Below are 20133 nucleotides of genomic sequence, written 5' to 3'. Positions count from 1 at the left end.
CCTTTCTAGAGGTCAAAAAAAATTGCTTCAGTCATGTGGCCACCAGTAATTACAGGTTTTAATCATTTTTTGAAAAAAAAAAAAAAAAAAGGAGAGAGAGAAATACTGACCTGATAAAGTTTTACGCTGAAGTCTATCTGTTCATCCATTGCTGACACTGTCTTGTGAGAGTCAGAGTTTATGCAGAGAGAGAGCCTCAGCATCCTTCACAGCATCTCAAGAGAATGGTTTTCCTTAGGGCTGTGCATGAGCAACTGCTAAGCATAAAGCGACAGCTGCGTTTGTTTATATGGTCTCACCGCGGTACCACCAGTACCACCATTAAAGAGATTGCTTTGAGCCAAACTACAAATTAAAGGCATTCAGTTCACAGCTAAAATCCAATAGCATACATATAAAAAAACCCCATATATTTTCAGAGAGTTATCTTAGGCTCACAGGGCTCATGTGTCCAGTTTATTGGGAGTCTGTGCTGCCCTTGCTCTGGACAGAGTCAATCCCCTGTCTTCCCTCACTTTTGTCTCAGTGGAGAAGGAGTCAGACTTTTCATCCTGAAATGGTACTAAGATCACTGTGTCACCCTCTTCTGTGGGTGACGGAGGTCAGACCAGAGCAAAGGAGTGCCATGAGGACAGTGGTGACCCACAACACTACCTCAAACACTCTTTAAGCTCCTTTAATTTATGCCAGAGGCTTGGTTGGTCTTGTAAAAGGAAGAGGATGACTTTAAAGTTCCCTTCAGCCTTTCCTTGAGATATTGAACCATATATTCTGTTCTCTAATTCTGTTGGGGTTTTTTAAGCTGATTTATATCTCCAGCACTGCTCGCTGGAGGTGAAATGATTTCCCATCCTGGAAAGTGTTGTATCTCTAGAACACCTACATAAGCTTCAGTATAAATTTCTATACCCCGTGCCTGCAGTAATCTTGTCTCTGTTGAAACATCTGAGGCCCAAATTAGGCTTGAATATGTGCAATTGGAGACAAAATTTGGCTTCCCATGTGTGAAATAGCTCAGTTGTCCACTGACTCAATATCCAAAAAAGATCAGCCTGTTGGAAAGGATTCATTTTCAAAACTTAAAGAAGGAGGTGAGCGGAGAGGGGGGAAGGGAAGAAAGAAAAAAAAAAAGTAAAAAAGCACTTTCTCTTTTATGCAGTTGAGTATCCATTAATAGTGCTCTGTTGAAAGAAAGCATTGACATGCATGATAAACTACATTTTCCCCCCCAAAATTAACCAGAATATATTTCTGCTGTCTTGAATTTACCTTTCCTTTCAGCTGTGCTACAAATATTCATAAAGCATTTGTTGAAACAAACATCCCTAATTAGAACCTACAGGAAGTAATCCCCATACAATCTGAATTCAGGCACCTCTGAGAATAAGTGGTCGCTACTTTCTGCAGTTGGTTTGAGTAGCAGAACTTTTTATGCTTATTTTCATTCCATATTTAAATGGATACCAGCCATAGCCTCGGAATCCTTTAAAAGAAATGAAAATACAGAGTTCATTCAATGAGATTTAATCTCCAGTTCAAGCAAAAGCATGAACTGTTTTGGAGACCCCACAGGACATCCAGCTGACACAGAGTTACTGCACCTGCTGCGTGTTCTCAGAATGGGCAGCCCCGGCAAGCTGAGCCACCAGCAGCTCTGCGCTGCCGCCCAAGCTTGGCGGTGTGTGCGTGCGCGCGCGCGCATGCAGTTTTTCTGGGGGCCTAGCAAAACCTGCACCACAAAACCCCCGCTGACAACCCCAGACATTTGGTTCCAAGCACAGGGACAGTTTGCTGGCTTCTGAATACACCTATGTGAACATACACAGTATTTAAACAGATTAAATCAGCAAGACCCAGAGTCCTCTTGTGCAGCAGAAAACGTATTGTTATGAACGATGGGAAAAGTAGGACTCATGTCAGACAGGCACTAAGTACACCTCTTTGCAACACACCGTAAGACACCAAGATGCCCCAGTGACAGGCACAGCACAGGAACCTGTTTACGTACTGCAATGCTAAGTCCGCTGTTATCCTTGGCTTCACGCTTCCTTCAAACTCCCACTGCACATTCCTCCCACCCATCATAAACATGGAAAGCAAAGCCCAGGGATTTCACTGAACAGAGCTCTGAGTGGAGGGGATAAAGCTGCAGGACCCGATTCCTGGTTACATGAAAGCAAATATGCCAAAGTCTTAAAGTACTTTGGCAGAAAGCTAGCTCTGTATAACTAAGAATGCAAGCTCTGTGGTTAGCTCAATCCCTGGAAGAGCCCTGCAGATTTCTGAGTAATATTGCACAGGGTGAGTTCGACTGAAATTTTTGTTGTGTCTTTAAATTACTTACTGCTCTATTTTCCTTTCTTGTCTTTTCAGACAAGACTTTATATAAGCTTTCCTTTTAAAACATACAAGAGAAGAGAGAAAAATATGTATCTATCTGAAATCAGACAGCAACTTCCACTGTAGAAAATCTGAATCCTGGGAGAGAAATTAGTTCCAGTAGCCACCCAAGAAGTGATGTAGCCCCATCTAGAAAGGATACATCTGCTGCCTCAAGAGTTTTTCAAGTAAAAGAGCATTGCAAATATATATATATTTATTACTGTTATTACTCTTTTTATTGACATTAATTGAGTCTTACGCTGCTAAAGCTGCACAAACCTGTTTCTGCATTATCGTCACTCTCCTGTGCTCAGGGAAATAATGTCAGTAAAGAGATGTAGTAGAAAGGGGAATTGGAGTTGCACAAATGAGTTGAAGCTGTTACAAGGTATTTAAAAAAATAGAATTTCTTTTTCCCCTTTCTCCAAACACAGGCTTAACATCTGCATACAAAATTCTAGCTTAGCTGAGAAAGGAGAGAAAAATGACTTACGATTCCCCTATGTTTTGATACCTTTAAAGTAAAAGCATGGTAATACTTAAATAGTATTAAGCGTCAAACAGCTGGTACTCGGTTTGTTACTATAATCATCTGTCTAATTATACTGGAATGTGACAAAAAAGTAAAAATAGGGGGTTGCTTTGACAGCTCTGGGCTCAGGGCTCCCAACAGGCCACCAATTAAAATGTGGAAAAAGGAAGGAACTTGTAAAAACCAATGACTGCTCAGCAATGGGATATAGACCTAATTTTGTCATAAAAATCCTCGGTTTTTTCTTACAAGAAATCTAGCCTTCTTTATTTAAAGCAACTTTATACCATATTCATGATATATAAACAAAAATAAAGATTTTTTTGTCAGTCGACACTTCTGTTTTCTCAATTATACCCCTTGGTTTCTATAAACAAGCAAAACCTGTCATGAATCTTAACGTGAAGTCATGATGATGGATGAAGATATTCTAATTTCCAGAAGTTCACGATCAGAAGGGTTTAAGTCAGTGGATGTACGTACATTTGCCAAAAAAAGGGATCTAATTCCCACAGCAGTCAGAGAACAGGTTTTCAATGCACTGATTCAAGCTCAATCCACTGGCAATGGATTTCTTCTTGGACTCAGTGACACCTCCCACACTTAAGAAAAAAAAGACAAAATGCTGAGCACTACCAGTGTTATTTAAAGCAGCATGCAGCTGAAAAAGATTAACAACGTGCAGGATGAAATGTAGAATATGATCCACTGAGGAAGTCAGTTATATCAGTTGAAGGTTTAATCCAGCTGCACAGAGATTAACGGGGATCTCTTCCCTCACTCCATGGAACTGGATTTGGCCTAAACTATTTTCTCTGTAATGAAAAGAAATCAGGGGTTTGCCTCTGCTACGTTTCTTTTACCATTGCAACTATGTCATCCATTATCTTTTCCGCCATGCTCTCATTCACATTTTAAAATAGAACTACATGTCCACTGTATAAGCATAATAGTATGTGAATTTAAATCTCATTTAGGGGAGGGTAAATAAAGCTTTTCAAAAATTTTCAAATCTCAGTTTTGGTGCTTGTCTGAGTCTACTCCACAATACTTCGCAATTCAATTTTCTTGTTTGAAATTGCACAGAATTTCCACAAACGAGACTTGCCTAGATAGTTCTGTTCAAAGTCAAAGAAAGCCAAGTTTGCACAGACATTTTTTATTTTTAAATCCCTGCATTGAGGTTATTCGTACCCAGAAGCTCTGCTCAATGACAGCTGCATAATTGGAGCCTCAGATGGTTCAAGCAAGAACCATTTATCCATGTTAACATATGGCATACAAGTAATTTGGGCTCCATATCCATAGGACTCCTTTTAATTTAGCATTTACAAACGTGAGTGTTGATAGGGGAGGTTCCATTTTATTGGTTGGGTTGTTAGTTGTTTGTTCTGTAGCTTAATCCTACCTTAAAAGCAGTGACCCTGATTGAGCCAAGGCCGTGTCCCTAAATACAAACATTTTCATTAGCTCTACACTTTCTCCAAGTTTAGATGATGAGCTGAAAAGTTGACTTGAAAAATAATAATACATTTATAGTTTATACTCAAATGCTTTTCAAAAAATACAGCTTATAGGCATAACTGAACTGATCTTCCATTAAGATCTCTCTATTAACTTTTTCTGCCTGGTGATTTTTTAGTGCTTTCACTTTCCAAGAAATTTCCTTCTCCATTTTGTCTAGATACAATAACAACTACACATCTTCAAATGCGTTATAATGAAAATGGGAAAGTAATGTCCTTTTAAAGGTATACAAAATTGTTGTCAGTACTTTCGATGCATGTATTAAAAAAGAGAACACACACAAGAGATGTGAACGTCATCTTAAGCACCTGCTACAATTTATAATATGCTATAAAAGTTACATCAATTGTATAATCAGTTAGATTGTCTCATTGGCCCAGCAGTTATTAGCATGAAACAGATGTTCAGTTGGTCCATTACTCTTCATGGCATTCCTCTGGGCACCAAATTTCTCCTTTTTTTTCTGCAATTATAGTGATGGAAGACATTGACTGAGAGAACTCATATTTGAAAAAGGTTTATGATACACAGTTTTAATGGGTTTAGGTTTTAACGGGTTTAGGTTTTAACATCTTAGCAATAGGCATTTGGAGGATGCATCCTTGAATTGCTCTAACAGGTATTTCCTATTATTTCAAATTTCTCAGCGAATTCAGTAGTCTTTTCAAGAATCTTAAAGCTTATCAAAATGTGTTCCCATATCATAACATTATTTCCAGTTCCTGATATGAAGTCCATCTTGTTTCACGAGCCTAGTTTGTGACTTTAGTTAATAAGCTATTATAGTTTTTCCATCAATAATTTCAGTGAAACAGACTGAAATTGCTCTCAAAAAACCAACATGTCTTCTTCCATACTCTCCTGTTCCTTTTCTGCTCTCGAGCAGCACTGAGTGATTCACATGATAAGGTTTGCAGGGCACGAGAGCAAAATCCTTTTCTTTACCAAAAGATATCTTGGTCTTAAGGCCCTGATTGCAAAGGAAGATGTACTGGGCTGGCTTCTGAAGTTGATATTTACAATACATATAATTTCAATTTTAAAAATGACACACTGTTTAAAAAATGAAACAGAAAAAGTTAAACCCACAACAGCTAAAAGGCAAAATTACATAGAGTTGCTGGGAGCCTAAGGGTGGAGCCTCATGGCCACTCAGGTCCTGCAGCTTAACTGGTTGCTACTTGCCGCTGCCTGCCTGGTTATCACCAAAGATGTGCTGTGTGACTGGGCCTGGTGTACCCACTGAGCCATGCATGTCAGTTTAACTGTGCTTATTTACTAACAAACAATCCTGAGCAACACACCTTTCTAATGGCATACAACCTTTTTTAAGCTTCAGATCCAACCCTGTGTAAGAGGTTACTCTCTAACATGAACAAAATAAAAGGGACAAAAGAGACAAATATGCAAAAGGTAGTCTTACATACACATGTATAAGATACTATCTTTCCACTACAGTGTCAAGAGAGTGTATCTGGTCTGCTGGCTTTCACTGAGTGCTGCAACCATTCAAAAGAGGTTCAAATAAGATCTTTCCAGCACACAAATAAAGTTTTATACAGAAAAAACCAGTGATGACAAACAATGCTGCTTGCAGAAATGCCAGTTTAGGGGGAGTCTGAACACATTCCGTGAAACCATCAGCAGAAAAGGCTGACATCTCAGTGAACACTAGTGGGAGGAAATGGTGGCTGCGATCCATAGCCCCAATTACGGTACCAATGGCAACATCAGACTATGCTTTAGCCTTCGTCCTCTGCCCTGCTTCTGCTGGGAGCCTTTCCCCAACAGCAGAGCTGGAAGGTTTTTGCAGACAGCTGTGGACAGGCTGCTCACAAACACAACCCTTCCTGGTGCTACGGTTCTAGCTTAGAGAAGCTCTCCCATATTGTAACCTCTTTTTTCACTTCAAAAGCTATACAACTTCCATTCTTTTTTTCCCACTGCATTCCTCTTCCTACACATGCACAAAATTTTTAACCAATGTAAAAACTTTCCTTTTTCAGGCCACATCTGAAACGATGCTCTGTGCCTCTGTTGGCTTATCACAGTGGTTGTAACAGCACAAATTTATTCTGAGCTGGTAAAATGATCATGATCTTCTTTAAAAAGAAAAATAAAAACAAAAAGCAAACAAAATGGTACTGGAAAAGCAGGTACAGGTGAAGCACCCAGATTTCTTGAATGACTGATTTCATAATAAGTTACATCCATTACCCATTTTGCCTCCTGCTCAACAGCATTTTCCCCTCCCTTGTTTCCCAGCTTGGCTTCTTTAGATAAGATCAGTTGTTCATATCCAGTCCATAAACTTCTCTGTTAAGGACAGAAAAGCAGCATGCTGTAACAGTACACCACGAAAGCTAAATACATATACAGGTGTCTTCAAAGTGGTTTATAAATATGAAAATCTGTCAGGGTAGATTTACAGTTTAAATCTCTATCTTTTAAAAAAGTGAAGACAAATCCTCTATATTTGGTCCAAAGCCATTTGCTTTCACTGTGGTTCATACAACTACTTTTAGTGTTAACAGTTTGGCACCACAGAAAATGCTACTGCCTCCAACACTAATTAAAGAAGTGCCAGTAATGGTTTTCTAATTAAAGCTGATTTAAATGTTGTAAGTTAATTAGTGTCAGTTAATATCAATTAAATAAAGGAATAATGGGGTCATTTCACATTTAAATCACAGAAGCTTCAAGCATAAACCACCTTGGAGGAAATTAGCTTGCAATTAAACAGTGCAATTAATAATTGGTTGTAAATTTTAATAGCCAAGCTCTTACAGAGGCCATGCCTAGTGGTTACAATTATAACCATCTACACAAAAGCTGACAGAGGCAAATTCTGAATAATGCTTTCTTAGGATTTCAACATGCTTGTTTTGTTTAAATCTCCTCCCTTCATAAATAATGTTGTTCGTCATTGTACGTCAACAAGGCATTTGTTTCACAGGGTCCTATAATGTACTGTTCCACAATATCAACCTTGTCTGCATTCACCTGCCTCCTGACAGCAGGGGGATCTCCCTGTTCTCTGAGATCCTCTGAGCTACACTTAGAGGCAGAAGGCAATTATTCCAACATAAAGAACTGTATTTACATGCAACAGTTAACACAGAATGGACCTCTGGTCATACTAGAACACTTAGTGTAAAACTACAGTATGAGATGGTAGCCTAACTGAGTTTATATACAGCAAAACTTCTTACCTCTTCCTTCAGCTTCCTCAGCAGTGCGCTGTGCTCAGCTGTGAATTTCTGTGCTATTACCCTGATCTTTAATTAGTTAATCAAGCTACTTTAGTTTGTATTGGAATATGCTGATCACAAAGTGTAATGTTCATCACCATCCTAGAAGTGAAGTCTCCTTTAATGATGTCCATTCAGTGAACCAACACCTATAAAAACAGAGCAGTATCCGTCACACCATGTTTTCTAATCAGTGTTTCCACCTTCCAGGCACTGTGTCACTCTTGCTAAGAAGGCTGACCATACTCAGCTGTGTACTGAGAAAGGCGGCACCTGTTAAAGAACTCCAATGGGCAAAACCAGAATCAAGTCAATGGTGGGATTGCTTTTGGATAACGTCTGGGTATTAAACACTTCTGTAATAGGACAGAAAGAAGGGAGGAATTGTTTTGTTGAGCTACTGGGAAATTCTTATAGACAAGTCAGCTTGTAGGCAGAGGGGGAAAATCAGAATCTGCAAACTGTTTTCTTGTTCTCATTTGAACTTTTAGAGACCATGGCTAGAGTAGCAGTATGGAGTTAAACATGTATCATCAAGGAGCAGAGCTGTGACAGAACTGCACACCTAGACATCTGGCCGTTTGCTGAGATTGTGTATATCTGTGTCTTTTTCCGGAGAGGCTGAGCTTGAGTGCTGCCTGTAGCAGCTACAAGTTGCATTTGTATACCTCAGTGCTTTCTCTACTAAATGCTTTTGGATGGCCTCAGAATTTTCTGTTCTTAAACATCCCACAGATGAGTTCAGAGCTCAGTAAGTTAGCACCCCTTATGCACTTTTGTTCTTAGTTTATTTCAGGTTTTCTTGTTAGCTGAGCCTGTTTCTCTTTCTCTCAAGGAGAGACAGGGGTTGCCACAGATGCACCAGCTCAGAGATCATAGTGAGGCACTTGCAACTGGATCTGCCAGAAGGGAATGAATCTCTTAAACCTACAAACAGCAGAAAGCCACATGAGAATGAATGACTCTGAGAGACCAGGATAGCCTCAGCTCCTTGACAGCATTATGTATCCTCTCTTTTTATTATTCACAAAGTTAGCAGTGGGCAACAAAGGAATAAATGTACAAGTGAATATTGGCTTCCCTTTTCCATACCTTCAAAGAAAACAACATAAAAACCAGATCTCCTGTAGCAGCACGGCTGAAAGGAGAGCAGAGGTGGGCTGGCTGGACGTAGCTCCTTTGCCTCCCTCTCACAGCACTTGCTGTAGGATGTTGTGGAGATCAAACCCACAGCAAGGGCATGCTTGTCCTGAGGACTCCGGTTGAGCCTAGGACAGCAGAATGCTAGGGATGGTTTTCCACTGTTCAGCCTCTTCCGTGCTCCTTGACATCAGTGTTAAGTGGGTGTGAATGAGCATAACCAGTGTTGAAGGGGAACATTTCACACCCACTTCGTGCAGGTGTAAATAACCACACAAAGGACAGCTGGGAACATGGCCTGACACAAAACTTCCTGCTAAGGCTGTAAATACTACATGTCTAAGCAGTATATATCAAGCACAGAGGTAGAAGAAAATATTCCCTTTGTGAAAGTCAATTTTGATGCACTTAATGCTAAATCTCATTACTTTTTCCAACAGGTTTATACTTAATGGATTAATGAGAGTGACATGAATAGGATTTGGCCTCTAGTCTATGTGATCTACCTTTTCTGGGCTCCCTGTGATGACGTTGCAAATAGATCTCTGATTTCTTGGTGTTCTTGGTGAAATAAAAGAACTGAAACATCTTAGGGCTCTCCCTTGCTCACAGACTAGCTGAATTATAACAACTGCAGCAGCACGGTCCCATCTTACCTTGATCCGAGATCAGTGTGAAGATGGATCTCCTGAGCTGTTTCAGAAGACCATCTTATGAACTATTTCCAAAATTGCTTTCAGTTTGAGCTGTTGTATAACACATTCAGTAACCACAGAATAACCAGAGTGCAAACCAAAATTAGTGCACTGCAAGAGTTCAGATAACTTAATGACAGATAACAGCTCACAGTTCGTGAATGTCTTATTCTCTTAGTTTTAGCTTAGCTCAAGCACATTCCGTCTACAGGTATATACAGACAAATAATTTGGGGGGAAAAACATCACATGAACAAATACCAGCACAACGGTGTCAGCCCTGGGAGATGGATGATTCTGTGATATGACACAGATACGGTTGTCACTTCAGAGCAGAAGAATACACCTCCTAGTGAATTCATAGGATTATCACTCTCAAAACTCATGACGAAAAGGACAAAGATTTTATTGTTAAATGTCTTAGCCCACATTGCTGGTGTTAATACTGAAGTAATTAAAAAAACCAAAACCCAAACAACAAACCACTCAAAACACACAAAATCACAGCAGAAGTCTACCATTAAAGGGGAAAATATCAGGAAGGCCTTGCAGTTGTAAAATTCACATTGCCAATGGAAAAAAAACCACTTCTACAAGCAAAGCTATCTACAAGTGAGTAAGATTTGAGTTTTAGTCCATTTTGGAAACTCATTTATGTTTCTTGAAGATGCCTAGCTTGGTGCAAGCAGAAGGCACAGTTACTTTTACAAACCCTAACAAAAACACCACCAGCAGCAAAACACATTAGCTCCCAGTGGCGGATTTGGCTTTCACACAGACTAAGCTTCTGCAAAAAGGCCTGCTTTGAAAAGAAGTAGTCTTGGCATCACCAAGGAGCCATTAGTGTCCAGACACAAAGCAGTGAAGAAATCTTCTAGTCCACACTGAAGGGTTTGAGTCATAGACCCTGGTGTCCCTCCTTGAAAGCTCTGCTTTTAAGCCCCTTTTCACTGGCTGCAGTTGTTAACGATGGGGGCCATAAATTAACCTGGATTATAAAAGCAGTATGTCATGACAGGTACTGGAAGCAATGGCTGCAGCCTCTGCCATGTGGTAGGTCAGTCACAAGAAAGTGGTCTATATGATATACTGTGACTGCCACTGAGGGCGACACCTCCTTTGTGCCGAAACCAACAGGGTCTCACTGAGGCCCAGGAAAAGCAATACACAATCCAGTGAAGAATTCTCTCTGAAAAGCCCATGAGTATGACTAAATAATGATCTTGTTTACCTCATTTAGCCCCAAGTTCTCCCAGTAAGAGCTGGCCATGAAGAGTTCTTAATGCTCTCTGATATCCAGCCCGGACAATGTGTCCTGTCTTTGTTTTGAGCCATCAGGCTTTTGTCAAACACACCCTGACAGCTGCAAAATTTTTTGGTGAAAACAATAATTCCACTTTTCCTTTCCATCTGCCTGCAGATGGTTTAAATCTGACCCATCAAACGGAGAAGAAAAAAATAAACCCAGAAAAATAATATTCCAGCTGAGATGAAATTATAATGATTGCTCATTTCATATAAAGAAAATAACAGGTTTGAGATTTGCAGAAGACTCCTTGCAATGATAAATTAAACTGTGCATGGCAGAACTGGAGGTTTTACCAGTTCTTCTGGGTTCTCTGTACTTCCTCTTGGATCTCTTCAAATCAGCAAACAGCCACATGAAAAATAATCATCAGCAGTGTCTGCAGAGATGACGCCTAATTTTTGTCCTTTATTAAGGAGAACCTTTGTTAAAAATCACTGAAATACAGTCCAAAATATTAGAGGGGAATGATTTCTGAAGAGGCAGCTTTGAAGTCTGATGATCCTACTTAGTTTTGGTGTTCCTCTAAGCTTTTCTATGTTTCAAATCCAAATTAAAAAAAAAAAAATTATGTCATTCCATTTGTTACCAAACCCCTGCATTGCAAATGCTGCTTTGCAAGTGCACATTGTGATTGATGACTTTGTTCATGAAGAACATCAGCTATTGCAGGTAAATCACTAGCCATGCTTGCTGTCCATGTTTGATGAGATCAGCACATGCTGCAAAGTATAAATATAAAGAAAAAAAATAAATTACTGTCAGCCTAGAGATAGGAGAGGGAAGCATGAAGTGGCATCTCTTGTGCTGATCTCTTCAGGAAAACACGCAGACATAGCAGTGAGGAGGCAAATGAGAAGTTCAGTCCTCTGTACTTGAGTTGTTTCTGCCTGAGTCTCCACTTGTCTCACCCATGTCTGGGACTCTCTGCACAAGCAGGGTGTTCTGGTTTCATGCAAGAAGCAACTATTTCTTCATCACAGAAAACAACAGAAAATTAAACAGGCTACATGTGAGCCAAAAAACAGTAAATTTTTTTCAAGTCATGGGCTTTAACAGTGATCTCTAAGGCTTTACCACATCATCCAGGCTCATAGCAATTTCCAGTCACTGCAAGGGAAAACTGGTGGCAGAATATGCACCATTATTGGAAGATGTCATGTGGGAAAACAGCTGAGGAAACAAGAGTTAAAGAACCTGTCACTTTGTAAACTAGGAGAATATAGCATTAAGGCATTACAAAATGCTATAGACTGCCAGAGTGTCCTGTCCCCATGGTGGTGGTTTTTTGCATTAGGACACAGGTAAGGTGGGGATGAGGTTCTAACAATACTAGATCTCATAAAGATCCCTTCAAGCCTACTCACACAGAAATGTCATTGACGGCACAGCAAAAAGGCCAGCTACGCTAACTGGGAGCAAGGAGATTAAGCATTAGCAGGTCTACATAGGATGCACTTTAACTATTTCTCTTGCCAGAGTAAATGTAGTTTTTTTCTTATACAGCCAGAATGTCTGAATGATGCTCCACTTCCCTTTTGCCCTTTACCCAGGGCTGCTGTTCCTGCCAAGCCCTTCCATTTGCTGTGACTGAAACCACCAGACAAAGAAATGGAGCTTGCATTTGTATTGTACCTTCACAAGTCCAAGTGTCACAGTTTTCAAACTCACCATGCACTCAGATGCTGTGTGACACAGGGTTGCTGTGCCATGCTGTCCCTGGATGTCTGTATTGCCAGACAGCCAGGAGTTTGGCAGTGGAACTGGAAAACAAGAGCAAGGATAAGGGTGGAAAAAATCATTAAAAACAACAGGTGGCTAAGACACACAAAATATCCTGTAGAATTCAGAAGCAGTGCAGAGACTTATTGTGCATAGAGGATGAATTACCCTCTCTAAAAGAATGTCTGAAAAGCAGCACATAGTTTGATAAAAAAAACCAAACAAACAAAAAACCCCCATAACATTAGAAGCCCAGTAGTGCTATAGACTGAAGTTGTTACTGATGACTTTCTGTTCTTCTTACTGCAGCTCTCCCAAAGTCTTCAGTAGGATCACATGCATACGTAGACTTCAGCTCTTCCCGGCTAAATAAAGGACTTGAGGCTGCAAAAGCATTACCCCTCCCTAAGCAACAGATTCAATTCAGGAAAGTAAGACTGGTACACTGGTGACTAATGCTTTTGTCAGGCTAGTTACGGAGCACCCAAGGATGTCCGGAATGTTGTGTGTAAGATGTGTTGTGGCTTGCATTCCAGTTCTTGAAAGGCCAAGTTCAATCAGACCCGGGTACCATCCTACCTGTACTGAAAAGCGATTGCTGTGTGCTGCCCTCAGGACATGTGCTCCTTGCGCTCTGTGGAAAGCACATTCATGATGCAGTAGGAGGTTCTTTACAGAAGTTCAGGCAGACTTCAGGGCATCACATAGGCCCACCCAGCCTCCTCCCAGTTTGTCCAGTGGGAATCACAGAGTAGTTATTACCTTGGAACATACTCAGATGTTTAAAAATAAAGAGGGGATGATGGAAAAAAAAAATTACACAAAGCCTCCTCACGTGAGCAATGAGTACACCCCACAGCTGTTAGCTTCGTTTTGCACATTTTACATATTTTCATACACAAAATATTTCCAAACATGCCTGTGTTTATTTAAAACTCCATCAGTAACATGTCTGGCAGAACAGATCTAGTGCAAATATATTCACTGGATGACAATTCCCTGCATTGGTTTTAAAGTGCATCAGGGGTCCAAGGCTGCTTCTACCAAAAACAAAACAAAAAAAATCCTAGGTTTCTAAAGAAGGAAAAGCTAACTCAGTAACCCTGAAGTATTCACCTTATAGAAGAGGCCTTCAGCCAAACAGTCTGAAAATGAATGAGGCAACACTTCTGAAACAAGGACAACAGGGTCATTAGAGAACAGGATTTCTTTGCTCTTGTCACAATTCTTTATGAGTGGGTGGTAGGTTGGAATAGAAATAAATCCTTCAAAGGAAAGGCTTTCCACAGATGGTATGGAGAAGTCAAAGAAACTGCTCAAGATCTGAAAGAGGTGGAGGAGTGGGGGGGTCTTGCCCCTTCCTAAAACCATATTCTAGCTTAAAAACAGGTAGAGTGATACCTATCTACATGCTCATCTTCAAGTGGCATTAGCTCCATCTTAGAAAAGGTCAAATAATTACCCAAGGAAGTACCTGGCCATGAGAATTTCTGGTTTTTATTCAGAAGTCATCCCTTGTCTTCTAGCTCAACCAACCAGGCAGGGAACTGGGCAGCCTCACCATCCCTGGTCACCCTCACCATCCCTGGTCACCCTCTGAGGGCACTGCACAACTTGAAAGCCTGGCCACTGGAAGGAGCACAGGGCTGGCTTCCCACATACTCCCCCAAAGAGAAGGCCAAGGAGGGGACAATGCTGCTGCTCCATGCTGCCTCACTGAGCTTACCTGATGAGTGGAGCAGGAGGTTTGCCCCTCAAAGCCAAAGAATTAACTTCTCCACGAAAGCAAACCAGAAAGAAAGGGGCGGGGAAAAAGCAAGGGTAGTTGCCCAACTTACGGTGTTCCCATTCAGCATTGGCTCTGTTGCTCAGAAGTCGGTCAAAGCAGTGCAGAAAAAGCACAACAGCGAGCGGGGAAGATTTATCCAGGTTGCCTCTCCAAAAGCGCTTTACTGATGAGGCTCTATAGAAGTCTCCCTATTGGCTTCTACACAGATGCCAAAACCCAAGTTCATACCTGGGCATTCAACAAAGACTAGGGAGTTTCCCACTAAGAAAGTGGCTTTCTTAAAGTTAGATTTTCTCTATATCTATCTCCATCAGAAAATAATAGAGTGTTATTCTTAAAAAGGAACAGATTTTTTGGTTTTGGCCAGATATAGAAATCTTTGTTGCTATATTTGGCTTCCAGTGTAGGACTCAGATTACTGGTGGGAGGAGAAGATTAGAGCTGGTGTTATTCATAATTAAATGGGCATGAAAAAGAAACCACTTTCCTTTGAACCTTGGTGCCACTATGGGCATTCACATAACAAATCATTTTCAAAGCCTGTGATATCTCAGTACATGCAACGGCCAGCATCAAAATTTTATTATCCACTCATTTTCCCATAGTGATAAACTGTTGCAGATGTACATTTATTGTCAAGACAAAGGCCGTGGTGTTGGTTTGTTGTTTTGTTTTTTAAAAATATCATTTCTCACTTGTCTTCAAAGAAAGCAAAAGTGATATTCTGAATGAGAGACAATTACTGGAAGGCTGCGGCATCTATCTCCCCTCCTCCTCTCAACAACCCCAAAAAAGAAATCAGCTAAATTAATCAGCATCCCAGCCCAACACACAGCTCAGCTGTGAGGAATTCTCACCAGATGTCTTGGTCCCCACCCGCCCTCCCACGTCATGCAGGCACCATAACCCCTTAGAGTCCAAGGTCCTGTCAGGACAACTGGCCCCACTGTGCCTGGGGTCTACATGCAGGGCTGATGGCACCTCTGTCCCACCAGGCCATCCAGCCCCAGCCCCAGCAGCTGGCCACTGGCCATGCTTGCCTTCCTCGCCAGCACAGAGGTTGCCAGCCCCGCTCCTCACATTTTCCACGGCATTTCCCCCATGTCAAGCAGGCTGAGGACTGCTGAGGTCACCTGGCTGGATTCTGGCTCCAAAGGAAGCATTTCCCACAGGCATAAGGCTGGGACCCAGTTTGCAGCTGGTAACACCCAAAACAACATTTATCTGGATGTAACTGATGAGATCCTCCATGGGCGTTAAGGGCACTAAAGCCAACTGAGAGACACTGATTTACATTAACATAGGACATGGATCATTATGAATAAAATCAGTCACAAAATAATGTTTACTCCTGAGAATCACTTCCCCTGCTCTCATTTCTTCATGCAATGAGAATGCATAGAAATAACTCCCACAAGCACCTGTAAAAACCCAGGTGTGGGGCAACACAGCTGGAGCCCTACTCTGGTGAGAGCAGCAGAAGTTAGAGGGAGAAGAAAAAGCACTTCGGCTAGCTCATGCCCTAGCTTAATACATTCTTGCTTCCTCAAATACATTTGCTTCACTGCGGATAACTGTGATTGTCTTAAAGCAACAGGGCTTCCACGTCTCTTCTCACAGACTAAATGGCAGCGCACACAGCTTACTTCAAACAAAGAAATTGACTGCAATGTTTATCCTAAGGTTTCCTTGACACTTAGTTTATACTAAATTTCTAAGTCCTCACATTATTCTGGCATGTTTTGATGGCTGTCACATCCCACTCTGTGTCTTTCATGTATTAGCCAAGTGAACATTGGGGATTATTTACTTATTTTTCAGCAGTCCACATCCTATCTTCATCCCCACTGTCCATGGAGACTGTTTCCCTCTCAACCCCATTCTCTCTTAAAGCAAGCTTTTGAAACGAGTCTCCTCCTTTCCTGGCCTTCCTCTCCTTGAGTTTCTGGCTGGCAGCTCCCTCCATCTCTTCCTCATGGACTATGAAGAACATGGAGATTTTAAGCAGAGAAAAAGTGCCCTGCTTGCTGTTTGGAACTGGAAGCAGGGCCTGGAGCAGGACATATGGGGAAAACCCTGTTCATCTCCTGATGCTCTGAAACTGTATACATCCCATATGGTCAAGATCTTCAGAGGATTTTGCAACTAAGCTCTTAACAGCTCCCTGTTGATAGCATGCAACTTTTCAAAAGCTGATTGCTTGGCCAAAGTTTGGAGGGTTTTTTTGGATTTTTTTCCCCCTCTGTTGGAACAGTAAATGATGTATCTGTGACCAAAACACCAAACCTTCAGCCCTCAAGCCAGAACACAAACACGCAAACATTTCATAATTAAATAGTTGTAAAGTAATTTTAGCAAGGGCAAAGTTATCTCCTTAATGAGAATCACTAAACTTTGCCCGAAAAAGTAAATTTGAAAGAAATAACTTTAATGGAAAGTCTCTACTTGATGATTATTAAAACTGCCAGAAAATTATAAAATTAAAAAGGTCTTCCATTAAGGAGTGTCAGGTTGTGATTCTGCTAGGTCTGATTGTAAAATAGCCTCCCTTGTTAATGTAATTTAAAAAGATATTAAAAAAAAAACAAACCAAACATTATAGCAGAAACAATTGACAGTCTCTGAAATGGAAAGCTAGTGCCTCCATGAGAGCCTTGTTTGATATCCCATTGATGCTAGGCTTTCACTCTATGCAATTTTAGTAGAGAACCAATTTAGAACACTTGAACATTTTCAACAGAAGACAACACTTAGCTCTAAAAATTAATTTCATGAAAAGAAGTAGAAACTCAAGGTGCTGTAATTTATAGAGATTTATGAAATCTTCAGTTGCATAAGAATAAAAAGAAAGCATTGGCTAATTGTTGGGAAATACAGATTAAACCAAAGATGCTACATAAAAATATAACAATAAAATTCACATTAAATTATTTATTCAGTAATTAAAACAGTGACACTTTACTTTCTACAAAGTTTCTCCATCAGTTTTGATGAAAGGGGCAAAAAAGTTCAATGGAGTTTTAAGGGAGGCAGGGGTGGAAAACAGATGGGGGGAGGAGAGGGACCCTGATTTGACTGACGGTATTAATCGACAGCTACAAACAGCTAGCAGAGAAAGTGCAGCATAGTTCTGCAGATACTTTACTAGATCACTGTAAACCTCAACTGTTATAAATATTGTTTATAGGTACTAGTTACCTGAGCCCAAGCTCATCGGAATCAATGCTGATTCCAACTGCTGTCCACCAATGTTGGACCAGACCCGAGGCACACCGTGCCAGTGAACACTGGACTGTAATTTAGGCATTGGAGGCTGTTCCCAATGATGTCAATGCCATTGAAGATTTCCAAAGACATCAAGGGGAGGAAGCAGTATTCTGGTACCTGTACGCAAACAGCCATCATCAATAATGCACAGCTGATCCATCTTGAAGGCTCGAACCTGCTTATGCAGGTGCATAACTGTAATTTTTTAATTACCCCCATCCATAAACTATCTTTATTGGGAGCTAAAAGCATCCTCCATTTCCCAGGGAACTCCAGCCCAGCTTTCACAGGTCCACCATGGTGTCACAGAAACTGCAGAGCAAGAACAGGGAGAGGGTCATGAGCACTGTGCAGACCAAGGGTCGCTAAAACACAGGTTTCCAGGGACACCTCTAATATCCCTTGACTGTCAGTTCACCCCATAAGATGACACAAGTGTAAACCTGCCAACACAGTCCAATTTTAATATGTTGAGCAGTGGCTGTCCAACCATCTACGTTCAATGCTGGATAGGATCATCTTTGCTCACAGCTCTACCAGTTCAACCTCTGAAAGAAGACTGCTCCTGCCTCTTCTGTCACAGGGACTGGATTTTGACCTTGCTCAGGCAAGAGTCCCTTAGTCTTTAAAATAGTCTTCCTGCATCACAACTGTCGGATTGTGCCCACAGGGCTAAAACATAAAAGCAGTATTTATTTTTAAATACCTTCCCGCTTTACATGAGATTTTAGTTCCAAACAACATGCATCAACTTTTTTAAAAAACCCACATGCAAACAATATTTATCATCCAAATACCCTTTAAAAGCTCAAAGGCTGACATACTAAAGCCAGGAAGTCAATTTTAAATATATATATACATTTCTAAATTCTTTATAAGAGATATATGTATGTTGCTGGTCCATTATTATGGAGGAAAAGCTTGTACCTGAAGTTAATAATCATATTCAAAAAGATATGCTTGTCTGCTGAAAGGCAATATATTGCACCTCTCTATACAACTCTGATGACTCCATGGTCACCTTTAGAGATACAACAAATCAAGGGTTTTGAAAGCGTTGTGGTGGTGGTGGAGGTTTTGTTGTAGTTGCATGTTTTTCTATTTTACGAGTATGGAAAAATTCCATTCACTCCCGAGTTAATAGAGAATGCAATAAAATGCCTACATTTTCTCAGTCTCAGATGAGATTTAGTGATGTCATTTCCAAAGAACACACATTTGAAACATGAAGGTGAAATGGGGGGAACCAGGTATAGCTACATGTGTATGTACATATATATATGCATATAAATATATACATACACATAAGGAAAAGGGGGAGGAGGAGAGCAAGACGTGCGCTATAGCCTGGAAGCAGAAAGGCTGGGTACAGGCAAGTCGATCCTAAGTGCAGGTTGGGGGAATCGTGACACTTCCCTCCCACAATCTCTGCTTTCTCTGTAAGCTGTGAGGAGAGATTCATTCTCGAAAGCATGTTTCGAGGCAGAATTAGACGATGGAGAGAAAACTGCCATTCAGTGAAGATCTTCACATTATGAAGAGATATCAGATATACTGGTAACTGAATTTGTGTGTTTGGTGAGGAGGGGAGTCTCAACAAAGTGCATTTTACTATTGCCAAGCATAGCTTGTTCAGCTCTCCAGAAATCAAATCTGCTGGGCAGTCAGTAGCTGCACTATTCCATCATCTTGTTGGGATGGAAATGCCCAGTTGAAACAAACTGTATGTGCTTTTCAGAAACTGGTAGACAGCTTGAATGTCCCGGTCTTCAAGAATACTCTTTGTGAAGACACAAAGATTGACAGCAGATTTCTCCAATCCTGGACAACTGTAGGGTTTAGTACGTAGATTTTCACAAAGTAAAATAATTATTTCCCTATGTTCTCCCAGAAATAGTGACCGAGTACATCATGTCTTATAAAGTGCCCACAAAAATGAATCATCCACGTTCCTGGGACAGCATCAGAACTCATCACACATAAAAAGAATGAAACAACTCCTTTAGTAATGCGTTAAGACACGTAACTTGTATGTGACCTGATTTTAAGGGCCTTTTTTTCCTATCTGCGGAAACATGAGCAGTCTTAACATTTCTGTTTCTTTCTCACTGCCATCAATTCTCTCTAACTGCAACACTGCAAGCGCTTCCCTCCTCCTTCAAGAACAAAACCATCACAGCATCTGCTTCTCATAAGCACATTTGTGCATGTGTATAAATGTGCCTGTATGAGAGAGAGAGAGAGAGAGACAAGTAAATCTGCTGAATTTAACTTAAAAGTTTGCCATGGGGAAGGGTTTTTTCTCTCCCACCCTTCAAATTGTAGAAATAGGGCTTCTGCTATGCACTTGTGCTGACTTTCATCTCACTTGTTAGGGAACAGTTGGTGACTGAGGAAAAAAAATAATGTATTTGACTTTCAAAGTTGACTGACTGGTGCATGAATGGCTATAGACAATAGCAGGTTTTTATTAGCACTTGTCTCTCAGAGCCTGCACAGCCACGAAAGTTTCTTCAGCACAG

This window comes from Buceros rhinoceros, unplaced genomic scaffold (assembly GCF_000710305.1).
Source record: "Buceros rhinoceros silvestris isolate BGI_N320 unplaced genomic scaffold, ASM71030v1 scaffold33827, whole genome shotgun sequence".
Taxonomy (NCBI): Eukaryota; Metazoa; Chordata; class Aves; order Bucerotiformes; family Bucerotidae; genus Buceros; species Buceros rhinoceros.
The sequence above is the reverse complement of the archived record's forward strand: the minus strand, read 5'-3'. Positions refer to the sequence as shown.